The sequence below is a fragment of the Triturus cristatus genome, chromosome 4_2 (genome assembly GCF_964204655.1).
Source record: "Triturus cristatus chromosome 4_2, aTriCri1.1, whole genome shotgun sequence".
Lineage (NCBI taxonomy): Eukaryota > Metazoa > Chordata > Amphibia > Caudata > Salamandridae > Triturus > Triturus cristatus.
The window spans coordinates 640,007,064-640,025,174 of NC_140586.1; positions in this window are offsets into that span (position 1 = coordinate 640,007,064).

An 18,111-nucleotide genomic window follows, 5' to 3' on the forward strand; every position below is an offset into this window, starting at 1 on the left:
TGGACACACCACATTTTCAATAAGTTTTGGGCCCTTGCCTGTTGTGGGTACTTGGGCCTCCCACACGAGTGAGGCACCATTTTTATCGGGAGACCTGGGGAACGCTGGTTGGTAGGAAATTTGTGTCAGCCCAGTGATGCCACAACTTTCCCAAACAAAAATGTGTGGAAAAAGTGTTTTTTCAGCTAAATTTGAGGTTTGCAGGGGATTCTGGGTAAGACAATGTTGGGAGATCCACTCATGCCATACCTCCCTGGAATTCCCCGGGTGTCTAGTTTTCAGAAATGTGTGGGTCTTGTATGTTTCCCTAGATGGCCGCCGAGCCTGGCGCCTAAAACTCATGGGACCCCCCTTGAAAACCAGGGTGGTTTGTGATAGGTAATTTTGATGTCGCCTCACTAGGTTTTGGACTCTTGCCTGTCGCGGGTACTTGACCCACCCACACGAGTGATGCACCATTTTTATCGGGAGACCTGGGGGAATGCTGTGTAGAAGGAAATTTGTGGATCCACGCAGATTCCAGAACTTTCCCACAACAGAATTGTGAGGAAAATATATTTTTTTTTCTCAAAGTTTGAGGTTTGCAAGGGATTCTGGGTAACAAGCCTGGTGAGAGCCAGACAAGTCACCCCATCCTGGATTCCCCTTGGTGTCTAGTTTTCAAAAATGTACAGGTTTGCTAGGTTTCCCTATGTGCCAGCTGCGCTAGGGCCTAAAATCCACAGGTAGGCACATTGCTAAAAAAAAAGTCAGTGCCTAGTGGGCTTTCTGCCGCCCTGGGGGATAATTGGGGGAGGGGGGTTCACCCCAATATGCCCCCAAGGTGGGCAGAAAGACTGTGGCCATTTTTGTTGGGGTGGGGGCATTGGTATGCCCATTTTGGGCAGCCCCCACCCCCACGCATAAAAAAGCCAGCGTAATCGCTGGCGCCTAGTGGGCTTTCTGTCCCCCCCGGGGGCAGATCAGGGGCCACAGCCCCATCTGCCCTCCCGGGGGGCAGAAATACTTACATTTCTCTGGGGGGTATTGTCATGCCCATTTTGGGCAGCCCCCACCCCTACACGAATAAAAAAAAAATCCCTGGCTTCTAGTGGGCTTTCTGCCCCCTGCGGGGGCATATTGGGGCTACAGCTCCCATCTTCCTACCAGGGGGCAGAAAGACTGTAATGTTGTGTGTGGGGGGTTGGGGGCATTGGCATGCCTGTTTTGGGCAACCCCCACCAAATTGCCCAAAGAAAAATCCCAGGCATCTAGTGGGCTTTATGCCCCCACGGGGGGCAGATTGGGGGCTACTGCCCGCTTATGATCCCCAGAGGGGGCAGAAAGGCTGTAATTGTGGCTGGGGGTATTGGCATGCCCACTTTGAGCATCCCTCACCCTAATTACATGTGGCAACAAAAAAATCCCCGGCGTCAAGTGGGCTTTCTGCCCCCCCGGGTGGCAGATCGGGGCTACTGCCCCCATATGCCCCCCAGGGGGGCAGAAATGCTGTCATTTTGGTAGGGGTTGGGGGCATTGTCGTGGCTGTTTTGGGCACCCCCGCCCCATTTACATATGGCAACAAAATATCCCTGCATCAAGTAAGCTTTCTGCCCCCATCTGCTCCCTGGAGGGCAGAAAGGCTGTAATGGTGGTGCGGTGCAGGCATTGGCATGCCCGTTGTGTGCAGCCCCACCCTAATTACATATGGCATCAAAAATACCCTGGCTTCAATTGGATTTTCTGCCCATCCGGGGTGGCAGATTGGGGGCTCCTGCCCCCATCTGCCCCCTGGGGGCAGAAAGCCTGAATATTGCCAATTTGTTGGGGGAGCAAATGCCCTTGCCCAAGGGGCTGCTCCCCCCTCCCTGGTATCTAGTGGGTGGATCCCTGCTTGGGGATCACCCTCCTGGGGTGATCCCCAAGCAGGGATCCTCTGGGGAGATTCTCCCCTTTCCAATGATACCTCTCCCGTCTTTCTACGTGCTCAGGGGGCTGAGATAGCCCCTGAGCACGTAGAACATGAAACTGAAATGAGCCTAAAGGCTCATTTCAGTTTCGGTTTCTGTGAAATGACGTCAGCGCAATGTGTGCGCTGATCGTCATTTCACGGAAACGGGGGGTGCCTCGGGAGCTGGGGAAGCTCCTTCCCAGCTCCCGAGACTACAGGGGAGAAATAGAAATCCCTCTGGTGCCTGCACCAGAGGGATTTCCACTGCCATGTGCCAGGACAGCCGGTAGCCGTCCTGCACACACGAGCACTGTGGCGCAGGACGGCTCCCGGCCATCCTGCGCACGAAGGGGTTAAAGCTGATCACAATGGTGACTATTTGACCACCCAAGATATATGTTGACAGTATGATGGACGAAACTCAGTCAAGCCTTCACCATCTCTGTCGCCTTCAAACTACTGTGTCAATGTAGTACTTGACTAAAAGCGACTGACGGAGTCATGACAACAATAACTATGCCTGCCACATTTCAAATTTGCTTTCCGTTGTCCTTGGCATAGTGGTTAAACCTCCACACCTGAGCAGGCAGTTTTATACACATAAGAGGGAATGACAGACCTCACCTCCATGTACCAATCAATCTATCACCATGAATTGGATGTTGCAAAGTTTCGCTTACCCTTTGTTTGATAAGGATGACATGCCACAACAACCCCGGCATAATCAAATGTATGTGTAATTTTGTTTGATTTCGCCATAGGTGTACTGTCCCGAAATTCTGTGTTTTTGTTTATATTACCAGTATGTAGTGTCACATATGTTACCATATAATCCTAGAACATATGTTGATATTTTCTCTACTTCCAACACTTATCTAATACACATAATCCACTTCCTCTTCCCTTTATCCTACTTTCACGTTACTTCATTTTTGTCAGAAGTTGGTCATCCACATACTATGAAATTTAAGGTCAATAATGACGATATACACCAAAGCATCATGCTAGCTCTTGCTCTCAAGTTTACAAATAGTGGCTAGTATTCTAATGCAACTCATTAAATATTCACATGGTGTATGTGCAAATCAGAAATTAAGCAATCTGCTATACTTCTCTCAAAACAATAGTAGAATCACAAATACATATTGATTTCACTTATTTAAGAGCAAACATATTTTGCACACTGCTTAGTGTAACTAAGCCCTGCCTTCTATGTAGCTTTGTTAAACATAGGTCCTCATCTACAAACTGGTGGAACTCGGGCACCTCAAACATTTAGTGGGGATGGGAGCGGTTGTAGTTTGGGAGGTACTGCATGCTCCCAAAGGTTTTGAGATTGGTGATGGTTGTCTGTGTTAGTGTGAGAGTGAGTGTGTGTGTTGTGCTGGTATTAGGAGATGGTTGACTTTGACTTTGAGAGAAGGTGTGGGTGAGGGTGGGGTTTTGTGCTTTGGTGGGGTTGTGGATTCAAGTGTTTTTAGGTGTGTGCTTTGATAAGGGTGTGGTTTACGGTGAAGGTGTTTTTTTAATGTCTGCTTGGTGGAGAGTGTTGGTTTCAATAGTTTTGGGGGTGAGGGAATGGTTTTGTCTGCACTCGGTAGAGGGTAAGACTATTGCAGGTGGGTGTTGTGGTATGAATGTGTGTGGCTGTGTGTTGCTATCTGTGAAGGTTTAGTGGATACTTGTGGTTGGTGCATGCGTGTCTGTGTGTCAGTATATGGTTGTGACTGTGGTGATGGTTGTGTTTTCTTTAGTGCTTGCATTTTAGTTTGGGGTTTGTGTGTGTTTACTTTTTATGGGTGAGTGATGCTGTGGGTGAGTTTCTGTGTTTGTGTGTTTCTGTGGTGGGTTGGGGGGGCGGTGGGGGTGAAGTGCTGGAGCCTGGGGTTGGTGTTGTGACTTCTGAGAAAAGTGATGATGGAATGCTGGTAGGAGGAAGGGTTTGGGAAAACAAGGTTTCCAGAGAGGAAGAGCCAGGTGGTAGTGTGTGGGAGGCAGTGATGTCTAAGAGGTCTCTTGTCCAGGACATGCCTATCTGAATGGCATACACTTTACAGTCCATCCATGAAATACACCTACTGCGTAAACTGTTAGCTTATTCCCTGAATGGGACACAACAGTGCAGTCTGCCCTACAAACAGGTTACACAATTCATCCAGAGTCTCCACAGAGATCATTACTGAGTGGACAGGGACAGGAGCTGAGGTGCCTAGAGAAAAGGAGACCCCAGCCTTTTTTGGGGCGGGGTGTTGGCCTACTCTGAGGGGAGTGGGGGTGCTGATGGATTTGCTGGTAGTAGACAAGGTAGAAAATCCCATAGATGGTCTAGGGTCCACCACCACTTGTGGTTAAGCTAATGAGGAAGCCTCGGAGTCAAATGATGTAGTGGCCTCCTCTCTGGACCCGCCACCCTCCATGCCTCTGGGTCCTTTTGAGTGTCACTTTCAGGCTCCTGTTCTCTACCTTCCTTGCCAACATCTCCTTAGAAGTTCGGGAGGATGCTAATAACAGAAATAGAGCAATTTTAACATAATATTTTACTGTTCAGGATAAAGCAAAACTATTTACTTTTACATTCCTGCAGCATCTGGGTTGTAATTGTCTGACAACATTGAAAGCATGTTAATGCAAAACAGTGTAGATTAAGGATTGTATGTTGAAAGGAGTCAATTATGCAGGTCCTATGGGTGGGGTGTACATTGTAGCTGACCATGCGGAGTTGAAATGGGAATGAGGAATGCACACAAGCAGAACTCTTGAACTAGCCCTCCCTCCAGGAAGATCTCACTACACATGCAACTATGAAGGACAAACTGAAAAATTGAAAAACGTCACATATTTTCTATTCACAAAGGAGCGTTCTATTCACCCACAGACTGCCACTGGGTATATAGATGCCATCTACAAATTGTTACATCGCATCAGTAGTTGCCCTGTGATGAGCAGAAGGGTAGCCATTATGTATGAAGCCAACAACTTAATGCGTCTTCTGGCTTTCACTGAAGGATGTCAACATTCACTCCAATCTTCAGCTTACCTACCTTAAATTTCTGCTATAGGTACATAAAAATATACCTTTCTAGTAAAATATCACACAACATATGCCTGACATATGGGACTTAAACTACATATGGCTGTTGAGCACACGGGCCACCTGAGCAGATGAAGTTAGGCACACACTACAATCTTCCCTGGCATGTGAATAAATAAGTAAAAATTGGACACACATTGCCTTTCAAGTTTTTGAAAAACAGTTGATGGTGTAAAGTGCTGTAATTGACATAAAATGTACAGTGGGAAGATAGACACATAGTAAGTCACTATGTAAATCACAATAGAGTGTGACATAACAGCTAATTGCATTTTGCAAAGGCAACATTTGGTGCCTAGGGCTCAATTCCTCAGGGGCATTCAGCAGCAGGCAGCCGGTTTGTACTGTATCAGGAGACTGTACCGTCCATGTACCTTACACAAGAGTGCATGCTTATAGTTCTTGAATTCACTGTGTTGGCTCTATTTTGAAGGAGCAGACCCAATCTTCAATCCTCAAGCAGTTGGCCTGTTGGTCAGTCCTGCTTATCAGTGTCCCAATACGTCAAGTTTCATCACAATAGTGGGCCCAGGTGTACATTATTTATACCTGGGGCAGCATTACGTACGCAGTGCATTTTCCTGGTTAATGATGCATTATAGTGAATGAGCTGCCCCCATGGCAGCCGCGAACTCGCGCTGCCCATGGGGTAGAGCATTCTGGTTAAAAACGGAGCGGCTGCTCTGAAGCCCCTCCGTGTTTCACAGTGTAGACTGCAACCCTCCTGCACTTTGAAGGGAGAATAGAGATCCCCTTACAGGTGGGTGCAGTGAGTGGTTGCACCTGCTTGCAAGGGGATGTCTGGGGGGGTCCTTGGGACCCCCTTCCCCCTCCAAAGGGCTGCTTTCAGGGAGCATACTGACAGTGCACCTCATGACAGCTTCTTTGCCTCTGCGTCCGAGTCTGTAATATGGCGCGGGTGCAGAGGCAAAGGGATTCCCTCATTTATATAGGGCCACGCCCCCATACAAATGAGGGAACACCCTCTGATGTTAGTTCTCGTGTTTTATGTGCTCCAGATCTATCGGTATTACAGAAGGGGACGCACAAGTCTCTGCGGCCCATTCTGTAATACCAAAGGGCCCCGGGTTGCACAAAGCAGGCACAAGCGCCCGTTGCATCCCCGGGGCACTTTTGTAATATTGCCCTTGATGTCTACATACTTTAGATGTGCAGGGGGAAATGCTAAAAACTCTAATAGGTACCGGCTGCAGTGTCAGGACTCAGAGAAGAAATAAATAGCTATTTAACTGGGTGTTAAAAACAGTAAAATATGTGTGTATCTCTTAATATAAATATAAATATCTACCATTTTATTGTAGTAATATTTATAAATAAACATTTTTGTTGTAATACAAATATATATATTTTATGGTTTCAATATCGGTAAATATATATATATATATATATATATATACATATATATATATATATCACTTAAAAAACCATAGGTTTCACACATGTTATAGTTAGGTGGATATTTCCCTCGTAAAAAACCAATGAAATTCCCCCGTTATAGTTAGTTCAGATAACTATAACTCGCGCGACCGCCACTCTATCACAAGGATGATGTCATGAGTGATGCCACTGACCATGTCATGAGTGATGTAATATGTGACGTCATGAGCAGTGGATTGCGGGCGCGCGAGTTATAGTTATCTGAACTAACTATAACGGGGGAATTTCATTGGTTTTTTACGAGTGAAATATCCACCTAACTATAACATGTGTTAAACCTATGGTTTTTTTAAGTGAATATATATATATATATATATATATATATATATATATATTCACTGAAAAAACCATAGGTTTCACACATGTTATAGTTAGCTGGACATTTTACTGATAAAAAACCAGTGAAATTCCCCCGTTATAGTTAGTGCAGGCAACTATAACTCACGCGACCGCAATCCTCTGCTGATGCTAATCCTGTATTTAGACACTTATTTGCCCATGTCTTCTTCCATTAAATTTTAGCTATACATATATTACAAATATTTTTTTTTCATAAAGACACATATGTCATCAGCAGAGGATTGCGGTCGCGTGAGTTATAGTTGCCTGCACTAACTATAACGGGGGAATTTCATTGGTTTTTTATCAGTAAAATGTCCAGCTAACTATAACATGTGTGAAACCTATGGTTTTTTCAGTGAATTTGCAAGGTTTTTTAAATGCTAATTCCTAACTATAACGTGTGTGAAACCTATGTTTTTTTCAGTGAATTTGTACGGTTTTTTAAATGCTAAGTTACTTTACGCCATTCGTGGCGTGCGCGCCCACTTAACGCAGTTCGTTCCGTGCGCGCACGGTGCGCTTCGCGCGCACTTTACGCAGTTAGTGCCGTGCACGCACGGTGGGCACACGGTGCGCTACGCGCACCGCGTGCCCACGTTACGCTGGATGGGCCATGTACGCACGATGCGCTTCGCGCACCGGGCGCACATAGAGGACATATTATGCGCTTCGTTGTGAAAGGTAATCTTTTAAATTTTCATATATAAAACATATGCCATGCACAAATGGTGCCCTTCGGGCACCATTTGCTCACGGGGTGGGGAGAGTATGGATACATTTTTTTATTTAAATAATTTTTACCGTACGCGTACGGTAAGCGTAATCGGCGATTTTTCGAAAAATATTAAAATTGACTTTTTGGCCTTGGGGGTTCTTTGGGTACACCTTCATCAAGGCTAGGTGGTTAGGAGCTGTCTAAACAGCCCCTTTACATGTTTTTTGCCTTTGTTTTTCCTCCCCCCCTCAGAGTGCGAGAGAGAAAATGGCGGCCGCCGCTTCCTGGTTTCGACTGATTCGAATGTTTACTAAGATCTAACAGCCAATCAGAATCGCGCTCGCGCACGGCACCATACGCGTACGGTAAGCTTACCGTAAGCGCACGGTAAGCGCACCGTAAGCTGCCACAGATATATATATTGATTTAAATGCTATTTTCTCAGGAACTACTGAACAGATTTACACCAGACCTACAAAAGGCACTTACTTGACCTGAGGACTACCTCTGTGCCAAATTTCAAGTAACTCTGTTCAGCCGTTCGGGCTGTAGCTGTGTCTAAAGGTCCTATGGAAAAATGCATGGGAAAAACGCGTTTTGGGACCCCCCTTTTTTCTCAGCCCCCGCTTGACGAATCCCCCCGAGACTTTCAGGGTAGGAGCGGAGCGTAGCGCCCCACCTATTTTGAACATTTCGCGAGGATTCGTCGACCGGCGCCAAAGTTATTCCAAATAGAATGTTGCGGTTTTCCTATGGAAACAGGGTCCTAACTATAACTATCTACTGGCGACCGCCAGTAGATAATATATAAATATACATATATATATATATATATATACACACACATATATATATCTTTCCCATGTAAAACAAAATTTAGTCATATATGTGTATACACATATATATATAACTTTGTTAAAGATAATATAAATATATATAATACATTAAGTTAACTTTAGAGTACAGTAATTGATGGAGCACATACCACAGATATGCAAGACTACAAAGGCTACAACACAGTGCTCAGTAAAGGGTTTGGTTTGAAATGTATATAATGCTAACAAAACCACTGAGAAGTTCATATCCGCATCTCCACACACATTCAGCAGTGTCGCCTATGGATATTACAAAGTCTAAAGACATATTACAATATTTTTTTATGACTATTACATTTCACATGAAATGTTCTAAAAGGTACTTTGTACTCTGCTCCGCCAACATTTACCAAACCCTCATTAATGTGCCTAAAAAAGTATTACCTATAACAATATACATAGACTGGTTATTTGTTTGCTTCTTTTACAGGCATAATGAGAAATTGTTTTCCTTACCTTAGCCATAAAGCTGACTCCAGTGTAATATGGCCTCTTCTGTCAACATTTAAAGTTTTTCTTCAGAGAAGTTGGGGGCCCTGTCTCCAGGGGACTCAGACATTTTTGCTCACAGAAGTCGGTGAACAGCACAGTTGGAATAGGTGTTCACTGCACAAAGCTGGAGGCAAGTGAGAAAAAGTTACAGATACATGTATACCACAATGATGTACACATAAGTCAACAGTTAAATCAATGAGGACATTGTTCCGGGTTGGAGGTGAGAAATATACACCTGCTCAACTAGGAGATAGAAAGATCATAAGTCAACAGACACATACACCAATCATTGGATCTGCTAAAGTCAATCTTTCAATGTTATGTTATGGATGTGTACACCGTTGACAGTCGAATGTTCCAGTTGACATACTTCGTTCGTCTTGCATGAGGGTCAAGTCAGGCATCTACCATTTAGTTGTACATTGTGTTAATTTCTAGAAGTTTTGACAGAGATGCATAAAGTGCCAGAATGTGTTTACGATAGTAGCCCAACTATAAAGTACATCCATCACAGATACTTAGTAAAAGACATAGAGTATATGGTGTTGGACTGGTCAATAAATAAATTGTATGCTGTGTAAAATAAAGCTCTGCTGATGGAAAAATCAAAACATATATAATGCTATCAAATGAGAGCTCACATAACGTTTACATAACTAATGTGTTTTAAGTAAAATATGTGTTATAACGTTGATTCTAAACAAAGTTATGTTTTAAAATACATTTCATATTTAATGTTTTTTCATTCCTCAGACAAGTGCTGTAACCACCTCTACTTGTCCCTTGGCAGACCTAGAAGACACCACCCAAGAGTATCTTACCCCTTGCCAGACCTTGCCACCATGCAAGAGAGGGAAGTCATAAAAAAATATTAACTAAACTGATAGACCATATTGTATCTGACCAATCAGCTGTCCCTAGAACTGAGGCGTCTCAATCAAAATCCCATGGCTATGGCACTACTTGTAAAGACAATGGGAGTACTGCAAGTCACAGCACCTGGCTCATTCCAGTATTCCATTGGGGACATCACAAGCCACTTTCTCGTGTGTGCTACAACAGTTCCTGAATGTCATGATCAGTCACAGAAATGATTCTTTTCCTAATGAGATGATTACCCTGAACAATGTAAATGATGAGTTTTTTGCATTCACTGGCAAACCACATGTCGGTGGTGCCATTGATGGGACACATATAGCTTTGTTTCCATCACACATCAGAGAACATGTTTACTGCAACAGGGAACATTTGTATTCTATCAATGTGCAGGATGTGTGTATATCTCAACCTGTACACCACCAGTCCATGGGCAGATTTCCATGATCTAACCATGATTCCTTTGTGCTACATACCAGCAGCATACAACAGCAGATGGCACAATTTGAAATGTGAGCGCCTTGCTTGTTGGTAAGTGCCATGCCCAAATGGTGTAATACATAACATTAGTTACTGGCCAGATATGTATATATGAGACATACCATGAAGGAGGATTACATTATGGCCACGGTAGACGTGGTCTCATTGTACACGTCTATTAAACATGAAGATGGTATTAAGGCTAGTGAATTTTTCTTGAGATCATGCTCACTGAGCCTCTTTGAACATACACAAATGATCCTAGAGATGATTCTACAGACAAAGAAGAGGAACTGCGATGGGAACGTCTTTCGCACCCACATATGCCAACTTAACTATGGGTTTCTGGGAATCCGAATAGGTCTGGTGTTAAAAGAATTAAGCAACAACAGACAAAGTGGTATTTTGGGTACGATATATAGAAGACCTGTTTGGGAAGGAGCTGTGGAAGAATTGGAACACTTTCTAAAATCTCTTAATAAGAATGTTTTCAACCTGAAATTTACCTTCACTATGAGTCAAAAGGAAATTGACTATTTGGATACCCAAGTATACATTAAAAAAATAAGATCTGTACTGCTTTATATCAAAGCAACAGCCTGTATTAGTATCCTCGTAGCCAATAGCGCTTATTCCAAATCTTTAAAGTAGAGTGTCCTGTACAGTGAATTTTTACAAGCACAGAGAAATTGCTCAGAAGAAAATGAATTTAGATCTGAATTGGACACAATATATGCCAGAGAAGGGGTTATCCTACAGTGGTCCTAGACAATGCTAATTCACGAGCAATGAACACAAAGAGGGAAGATCTGCTTTACCTTAAAAAACTAACTGAAAGAGATAAGAGAAAAGATGATCTAAGATTCATAACACAATTCAGCACCTCAAGTGGCTCAGTTAGGAATGCTCTACAAGAATTCTGGAAGGTTTTGAGACAAGATGAAGAATTAAGATTGTGTACACAAGGTCATATCAATATTACGTATAGAAAAACATCATCCTTGGGTGATATTCTAACACACAGTTATTTTGAGAAACCCAAAGCAGGGCACACTGATGGCAACTGGTTGAGAACTAATAGGTTTTATACATTTCATAAATGTAAGGCCTGCACTTATGGTTGTAACCGTCAAGATGTAGAAATCTTCACAGGTGAGAAAAGAAAAATCAGAGTACAAGTACATCGGTAGCACCATAAATAAATTAAAACTACGAATTTTACAGCATATAAGAGCCGCGAATAATAAAGTCTTCACATATGCCATGGCAAAACATATTTGGAAGGACCATGAAGAAGATTTGAACAATGTCATTCTATGGCATTGAACATATCCCTTGGAAAATAAGAGGAGGTGACCGTGAGCTCAGGCTAAGAAAAGCAGAGTCCAGATGGATAATAACCGTTGGTACAGAAATACCATGAGGACTGCATATGGACGCTGAATTACATAATTTTCTTTGAGCCCATAATCCAAAACATACAGCACTTTATGACACCTGTAGTTGGTCGGTAGAGGTAGTGTTTTGGGTGGCATTTCCCCTTATACTTAAGTATTCTCTGTTTCCAATGTTATTTTAGTCCAGAATGTGATGTCAGCCAAATTGTTTGTACAATTCTGCCATTTTGCATTTACATTTTTTCAAAAATTAATCAAGCATCTTGCACTTTAGTGAATGTAGGCTTCTGTAGAAAATCTGAAGTTGTGGATATTACAACAGCAATTTGTTTACAAGATATTCTTAAGCACTTTGAGTGGAGCGCTATACACTTAAAACTCCAGACATTTCTGTCACATACAGCACTTTACTATTTGATATTTTTTGATTTTGGGGGCTTTCTTTAGAGTACCAACGGGAAAGCAATTAATTTATTTGTCCTCATAACTTAAGAGCACAGTGCACTTTGGTATTCTCCTTGAAGCTATAAAGTATATGATTCCGATATAATGACTATGAAGCACAGTGCACTTTAACATGCCTCGATTGTATAATGTGTCTGGGCGCTATACAACAAATAACTGACGAAATAACAGACAGATGCAGATAAGATTGTTTAAGCATTTGACTAACCTAGCACTGCACACCTTAATAAAGTCAATGATGACAGCAATATTTTCAATATTACCAATATCCTAATATTTTTAATATTCCCAATATATTTTATATTCTTTGACTTTATGGAACCATATCAAGTAACTCCATGTACCATGTAGTGCGAGTTTCTATGACCATTCTGGTACATAGGTTTTAAAATGTTCAAGACCATGCACTGTAATACTCTGCATTTAGAACTAGTAGATATGATTTGACTAAACTGTGATCTAAGCCTTATTCGACCTAGTCTTATGCACTTTAATACTCTGTCTCTCTGCTGTAGAGCTCATTAAGAATATTAGTGCTTAAACAGTCCCCCTTTCTTCCTGTTACCAACCACAGGGCACATTTGGATTTTAGAATCATGTCTTAGAAGAATTCCAGTTTTAATGTCATTCGTATGAAGCATTTTCTGACCTCCTTTTTGTACATTTATGTTGCTACTTAATTTAAAATCTTTCAAGAAAGAGCATTGAGGAGTAGATGTCAATATTGTGTAAAAGAGCTTGGTAAGAAATTAACGATCTGATATGGGCATATACATCTCTTGTGATTGTGTCCGCCTCAAGTCATGTTATGTATGTTCAATTGTTCGCCAGAGTTTAGATACTTTAACAAATACTGATACCAGTCTCATATATCCTTGAGAAATATTGATCTTTATAATAACCTCAAGCATGGGGTACTTTACCATGACTTAGAAATATAGGACAAGTAGCTTGAATAGATTCTAACATAGCGATAATGTTTGCAACACTTTGTAGGTAATATTACATATTTCATAATATATGATTTTGGGTACTTCACCAGAATTGTGATGTATAATCTTTAGATTTTGTGGGGGAGGGAGATTTCATACACAAATAGTGTCCTGGACTACTGCAATATCAACAGACAGACAACATCGCTTCCCTTCTTCGTAAGAACCTCAAAACCTGGCTCTTTGACTGACCCTCTCCTTGCTGGACTAGAACCTGCAGCCCCCCCACCCCCAGTGCCTTGAGACCCTTACGGGTGAGTAGTCGCTCTTAACAAATGCCTGATTGATTGATTTAGATAGTTACAAGCGCAATTATATATGTTCTTTTAAGTTTTGATTATTTAATGGTGATGGGCAGGACGTTTAATCCCTGCCTAAAAACACTATGTACAGCACTTTCTATGACTCTGACGAAGGCCGCTGGCTGAAACGCATTGGTCTGTTTTTCTTATGTATGCACCAGCACTTTGCTGAGAATTGAAAAAATACTCCAAAAAAGAATAAATCGTTACCAAGGAAATACGTATCCTGCTGTCACTTTGACCTGCTCGGTGCTGTCTTCCTGCGCACTCGACGAATGGTGGGTGATGCAAAGAAGGGTGAACACAGGATATCAGTATCCCATGTAAATATATATATATATATATATTTTTTTTTATATATATATGTATATATATATATATATATATATTCACTGACAAAACCACAGTTTTCAGAGACGTTATAGTTAGTCTGACATTTCACTTATACAAAACCAACGAAATTCGGCCGTTATAGTTAGTTGAGCTAACTATAACTTCCGCCCCCGCACTGCACTGCTGATGACATCACATATTACATCTCTCATGACATGGTCAGTGACATCACTGATGACATCACTGATGACATCACTGATGACATCATCCATAGACTGGGTATTTTTCAAAAGTTAAAGAATGTTATTTATAGATACGCAAAGGAATATTGAAGACTGAGTGGGAGTATGAGTGTCTGAATGGATGATTTAGTGGGTGCGTGACTGACTGTATAAGTGAGTTATTAAACATGCCTTAGTGAATGCATGGGTGAGTGACTAATCTGTGTGATATTCGGTATCAGTCTGTCAATTGTTATGTAAGTGGCTGCATGGGTTGTGAGTAGCTACATGAGTGTCTATATAGGTTAACAATTGGTTGTCTGAGTACCTGTATGGGTGCCTAAGTATCTGTGTGGGGGGTGTATCTCCCTGCATGGCTGTATGACTGGGTGATTCAGTGGGTGTAGAGGTTCATGAGTGCATCTGCAAGGGGCTATATGGGTGAGTGAGTGTGCGTATGGCTATGTTGGTGAGTGAATGAATGTGTCAGTGGTATATGTGTGAGTAACTACATAAGTGAAAGGCAGTATATGTGAGAGTTGGAGTACATAACTGAGCATATGTGAGAGTGAGTGATTGTGAGAGTGGCTGTATGGATGAGTGTGTGCTTGTGTCAGTGATTGTACAAGAGAGTAAGTATGTGTTAGTATCTGTATGAATAAGTGAGGTGGTGTGTGTATAACTGTATTGGTGAGTAAATGCAGTGTAATTGAGTCTTTGGGTGACTGAATAGGTGTGTGGGTATCTCTGTGGAAGAGTGGCAGTATGTGAGTTTCTGTATGGGTGTATGAGTTCATATTCAGAGGCTGTATTGATAAGTGACTGTGTGTGTGAGTGACTGTATGGGTGAGTGGATGTGTGTAGACCTATGAATCAGTGAGTGAGTATGTACTAACTGGTATTGGTGTGTCTATGGTTTCGAGAATGGTACTCTGTATTTTAGAGTGGGTGTATGAAAGGTTATATTAGGGTGTGAGGAGGTGCATCAGGTATTAAGTGCATGATGTCATCAGTGATGACATCAGTGCTGTCATTTCAGATGTCATCAGTGATCTAATATGTGACGTCATCAGCAGTGCATTGTGGGGCACAAGTTATAGTTAGATAATCTAACTATAAAGGTCTGAATTGCTCTGGTTTTGTACGAATGAAATGTCAGACTAACTATAACGTCCATGAAACCTGTGTTTTTTCAGTGAATTTCAAAGTTTTTTAGATACAAATTAATAACTATTACGTCCCTAAAACCTTTCAATGAATTCCTAAGGTTTTTTTAAATGCTAATTTATAACTATAATGTAGTAGCTGCGTTTGCAGAGTGGTGCAGAAAGAGGCTGGGCCACCGACCAGTGCTCAGGAATTCCGCTGTGTAGGACTTACAGGAGGTAACAGGAGGACTTCTTGGCCCCCAAAGTCCCTCAGGAGTAAAGTGGAAATTCTCCCCAAACCCATAGTGTGTCAGGAGGCTCGTCTGCAGAGTGGTGGAGAAAGCTAGGCGTGGCCTCTGAAGACCTCTTAGCAATCCCACTGACTTCCTGGAAGTAACAGGAGGAGTAGTTGGCCCCAAGGACAACCTTGGGGGCCAATTACCTCCAGTAAGTGCCACACAGCAGAATTGGTAAGTTCTCGTAGCAGGCCACACCCTCTTTGCCTACCAGTCTGCAAACACACTCTCTGGCACGCTCTTGGATGGGGTTTGAAGTCCCCTTGCCTCCTGAGTGTCCTTAGGTGCCAACTTGTCCACCTGATGCCTCCAGTAAGTCCCAGATAGTGGGATTGCTGAGAGGTAGACACAAGGCAGGCCCTCTAACTCCAACACTCTGCAAACACACCTCCTGGCGTGCTCTTGGTTGGGCGATGAAGTCCCCTTACCTCCTCAGGGTCCCGAGGGGCCAACCAGCCCTCCTGTTATCTCTAGTAATCTAGTAGGCCTCACACAGCTGGATTGCTGAGAGTGGTCCAAGGCCATGCCCCCTTTTTACACCACTCTGCAAACACGCCTTCTGGTGCACTGCTGTTTGGAGGATGAAGTCCTCTTTAGTCCTGAGGTCCTCTGGACACAAGAGGTGCGTTTACAGAGTGGTGTAAAAAGGGGCGTGACCTCGCACCACCTCTCGGCAACCCCACTGTGTGGGGCTTACTGGAGGTACCTCGTGGGCTAGTTGGCCCTAAGGACCCTTATGATTCTAGGGGACTTAATCCTCCAACCCAGAACGCACCAGGAGGTGCGTTTGCAGAGTGGTGAAGGGAGGGGGCGGGGCCTCAAACAGATGTCAGCAATATTTTGTGGGCCCTGGGGAACCCATCCCCTAGGGCCTGCTGCATTTTTTTTTTTAAATGGGAAGGGGCCGCGCAGCCCCCTCCATTATTGGTCCCAGAGACCCCATCCCCCGTGGCATTGCCTTGTACCCCTTTGTAATTTTTTTTTATTTAGACGGGAGGAGGGGCTGCATGGCCCACTTTCCCTGGCCCACTTCTGGCTCCCGGGATCCCATCCCCTGGGGCCGGGCCAGCCTTTCTTTTAAAATAAAAACATTTGGAGGTGGCCAATTATAGCCCCGGGGACCCCATCCCCCAGGCTTGCCCAGCCTTTTTTTTTTTTTTAGGGGAGCCGCATGTCTCCCCTCCTGAGGCTAATTATTGCCCAGAGGACCCGATCCCCCAGAGCCTGGCCTCATTTTGGGGACTGTCTGGGAGCCCCATTGCCCCTGCAGTCTCAGCCAGCTCCCCACCTCCTGCGGGAGCTGGCATTGCTTTTGGGAAAGGGGCGCTGCTGACATGCAGCTCCCTTTGCCCAAAAGCAATCTGCTTTGCTACATGGAAGAGCAGATTTCCTGCTCTCGATTCCACAAACCAAAGCAGTGTCTGCTATGGCCGGGCGGGAGCCATGCTCCCACCCTGTCATATCAAGCTGCAATGTCCCAGGGGTAGGCACTCCTGGACATTGCTGGAGCCGGCCCTGGGGGTGGCCATCCCTAGGGCCATGGAGGTCTCCAGGAGCTGGCCGCCCAATGTAAACATATCCCAGGAAGGTGATGGTCCCTGGGGGTGCGCAACAGACCCCCACCCTTAATTTAAAATTCCCCTGGGAGGTGGTGGTCCCCCGGGCAGTGTGGGGAGGGCAGGACCCCCTCACACTTTCTGGTTTCAATTGAAGCCCTGGGGAGGTGGCTGTCCCCGGTGTTTGGAGGGCCCCTGAGGCCCCCTACCCATAATCAAGAATTCCCCAGGGAGGTGGTATTGCCCAGGGTTTGGGGGTTCCCGAAGGCCACCCGCCCATAATCAAGAATGCCCCATGGAGGTGGTGGTCCCCGGGGCAGCGTGGGGGACAGGAGCCCCCACACATTTTACCAATAAGCCCCAGGAAAGTGACGGTCCCTGGGGCTGCGATGGGGCGCTGTGCCCCTTGCATATTATTTAAAAAGCCCGGGGAGGTGGTGGTCCCCTGAGGCTGTGGGGGCCTGCGCAGCCCCCACATATATTGGTCACATTTGCCCCGGGACCTGCCCCACCCAAGGGCTAATTAAAAGAAAGTGCGGGACATAGCACTTCAGTTTTTTTGGGCCGGATTTGCGTACTGTATGTGAATCCCACCTAAATGTTTTAAAAAAATGCTTATATTTGGGCCCTGTGGTACTCACTGAGCAGTCCTAGGGGGTCAGGGTGTTTCTACATTGTCATCATTTGTAACCTTTTTTCTTGTGACTTGGTTCAACCGAGTCACAAGATGGCTGCCAACACTTTCTAGTTTGAAGTGTTGGCAGCTAATCAGAATAAAGCTTGTGTTCGGGAGGATCTGCGGATCCATTGCGGCAGCCAGATAAATAATTAGTATTATTTTTTAATTTCTCAGAAACTACTGAATGGATTTACACCATTTAAAGAAAAGGTCGCTTTTTGAACCAAGAGATACCTTCTTGCCAAATTTGGTGTAATTCCGTTCGGGCTGTAGCCTGTTCCAAAATTTCATATGGAAATGAACATGGAGAAAACACTTTTCCTATGGAAACTAGGTTCTAACTATGACTACATACTGGCGACCGCCAGTAGGATAGATAGATAGATAGATAGATAGATATATATATATATATATATATATATATATATATATATATATATATATATATATATATATATAT